A 3,354-nucleotide genomic window follows, 5' to 3' on the forward strand; every position below is an offset into this window, starting at 1 on the left:
GCAGTAATTCGGTTTTTTACCCGTATATCTTACAACCCGTAATCTTTTTAATATGGAAAACCGAGTTAGTGATTCATCGACATGATGCAGTACTTTGGTTTTTTTCCCGTATATCACACAACCCAAAATCTCGCAAATCCTAAACCGAGTTAGTGATTCATTGACATGATGCAGTAATTCGGTTTTTTACCCGTATATCTCACAACCCGTAATCTTTTTAATATGGAAAACCGAGTTAGTGATTCATCGACATGATGCAGTACTTCGGTTTTTTTCCCGTATATCACACAACCCGAAATCTGGCAAATCCTAAACCGAGTTAGAGATTCATCGACTTGATGAATTAATCCGATCTTTTACCCGGAAATCGCACAAACCAATACTCAAAATTTAAGATAATATCACAGTCATTGAGCTTTAATTATGTCTGAACAACTACATAGTGAAATTAGGTCATTCCTCGCTTACCATCTCATCGACTCTCTTACTCTCTTACTCTCTGCTTCATCACGGAGGCGGCTCCCTCCTTTTACTCACGATCCGTTATAGGTAATTCCACCTACTCAACCTCCGTTGTTTCTAGTGTTTCTGTTGTTTAAGCCTTCGATTTTATAGTTTCTGTTTAATTTTTAGTTTTCCTTGTGTTTAATTTTTAGTTTAATTTGTAGCTCAACTCATTTAGATGTAGTTTAATTTATGTTTTTATAGTTGCAGTTTTTGTAGTTATGTTATGTTTTTGTAGCTCAATGTTCTCTGCTCAACTCATTGTAGTTTAATAGAAGCATTCTTAATATGGCTCGAAGCATGCTAAAAAGCAAAAAAATGCCTAAGAAGTTTTGGGACGAAGCGGTAGATTGTGCCGTTTACTTGTAAAATCGATGTCCAACAAGAAGTGTCAAAGACATGACTCCACAACAAGCATGGAAAGGAAAAAGACCATCTATTACTCACTTACGGGTTTTTGGAAGCGCAACTTATGCACATGTCGATGATGAGCTACGAACAAAGTTAGATTACAAAAGTGAGAAGTATGTCTTTATTGGCTATGATGCAAGAGCAAAGGGGTACAAACTTTACAACCCCATTAATGGAAAAATTGTTATTAGTAGACATGTTGTGTTTGATGAAGAAAGCTCATGGGATTGGAGCAATGCACAAAAAGATTATAATTCCTTCCCATTTACTGATGAAGAAGACATTGAAGAAAATTATGGGCAACATATCACTCTTCCCACATCACCACGAGCAACAAGTAGTTATGGACAAATAACTCCCTCATCTTTTTCAAGTGATAGTGATGAGACACCACCAAAGAATCATATAAATCTTTAAGAAATTTATAATAAAACGGATGAGGTTCCCGCCATTTCTTACTTAACACTACTTTGTCTTCCAGCGGAAACCGAACCAACAAGCTTCAAAGAAGTCGTGCAAGATAAAAGGTGGAAGAAAGCAATGGATGAGGAGATTGGGTCAATCAAGAAGAATGACACATGGGAGTTAGCAACACTTCCTGAAGGGAAAAAAGCTATTGGTGTGAAGTGGGTATATAAGGTAAAGAAAAATGCCCAAGGCATGGTTGAAAAATACAAGGCAAGATTGGTAGCTAAAGGATACAATCAAAGACATTGAGTGGATTATGATGAAGTATTTTCACCGGTCGCAAGAATGGAGACTATAAGGCTAATAATCTCATTGGCGGCTCAAAATGGATGAAAAAATCATCAAATTGATGTAAAATCCGCCTTTTTGAATGGTGTTCTTGAAGAAATTGTGTATGCGGAGCAACCACTGGGATACATCATGAAAGGACAAGAAGGAAAAGTATTAAAGTTAAAGAAGGCCCTATACGGATTGAAACAAGCGCCAAGGGCTTGAAATAGTAGACTTGATAAATACTTTCAGTCTCAAGGATTTCACAAGTGTCCTGATGAAAATGCTCTATATGCCAAGGTTACAAAAAATGGAGATTTTTTTCTTACGTGCTTGTATGTGGATGATTTAATATTTACGGGAAATAGTACAAGTATGTTTGAGAATTTTAAGAAAGACATGGCAAGAGAATTTGAGATGATCGACATTGGGCCTATGTCTTACTATCTTGGCATTGAAGTTAAGCAAGTGAATGATGGAATACAAATATCACAAGGAAGCTATGCAAGGGACATTTTGAAGAAGTTCAAGATGGAAAATCGTCAAGCCGTTAGCACCCCTATTGGGTGTGGATCAAAGTTTTCAAATTTAGAAAAAGGTGAGAAGGTGGATCCCACTTACTTCAAAAGTCTTGTGGGAAGTTTGAGATACTTGACATACATGAGGCCCTACATACTCTATAGTGTTGGACTTTTTAGTCGCTACATGGAGACTCCAACAACAACACACTTAAAGGAGGCCTAAAGGATTATTCATTATCTTAAAAGTACGATGGATTATGGGTTATTTTATCATCGTTCTAATTAATTCAAACTTGTTGGTTATTGTGACAGTGATTGGACCGGTGATATTGATGAATAAAAGAGTACCACCGGATATGTGTTCTTAATGGGTGATACATCTTTTTCATGGAGTTCAAAAAAGCAACCCATTATTACCTTATCTACTTGTGAAGCAGAATATGTGGTGGCATGCTCTTGTGTTTGTCAAGCTATATGGTTAAGGAGAGTTTTGGAGGAGCTCAACATGTCACAAAATGAGCCCACTCAAATATTGGTCGATACCAAGTCAGCTATAACTTTGCCGAAAAATCCGGTATTTCATGAACGAAGGAAGCATATTGACACAAAATATCATTATATTCGAGAATGCATTGTAAGAAATGAAGTGGAGGTCAACTATGTGAAGTAGCAAAATCAAATAGGTGACATCTTTACAAAGCCACTCAAGAGTGACGTCTTCAACAAATTTCGGAGCCTACTTGGGATAGTCAAAATTAAGGGAGGGTGTTAAAAATATAATATAATTTTGACTTACAATAATAGAAGTGTATGGACTATTCTAGATTATTCTTGATTTTGTCTAAAATTTAGAACTATCCATAGAGTGTTCTAGTAGTGTGTCTTTTGATCTCTAGCATTTAAGAAAGAGTCTTTTGAACTCTAGCAATTAAGTAAGTGTCTAGATTATTCAATGGAGTCCTATATAAAGCCTTGTACCAAATCATTTGTGATAAAATCATTTTCATGCATTATAGTTTATATAAAATACCTCTTCTCCTAAATATTTTGAGTTGTGTGAGTTTGGGTGAAATCCTTTCTTCCAACACCCGTGTCTTGCCCCTCTATTAAGAGATTTATTCGAAATAAATCTTTTATAATATATATTAAATTATAAACTTAAATTATATTTACATATCTA

The 3,354-nt window shown here is 35.7% G+C and overlaps 1 pseudogene; it reads left to right on the forward strand.

The window, feature by feature from the left end:
* Positions 1–903: 903 nt before the first annotated feature.
* Positions 904–2,946, forward strand: LOC141661256 (uncharacterized; annotated as a pseudogene).
* Positions 2,947–3,354: the final 408 nt, after the last annotated feature.

Source organism: Apium graveolens, chromosome 5 (assembly GCF_009905375.1).
Source record: "Apium graveolens cultivar Ventura chromosome 5, ASM990537v1, whole genome shotgun sequence".
Taxonomy (NCBI): Eukaryota; Viridiplantae; Streptophyta; class Magnoliopsida; order Apiales; family Apiaceae; genus Apium; species Apium graveolens.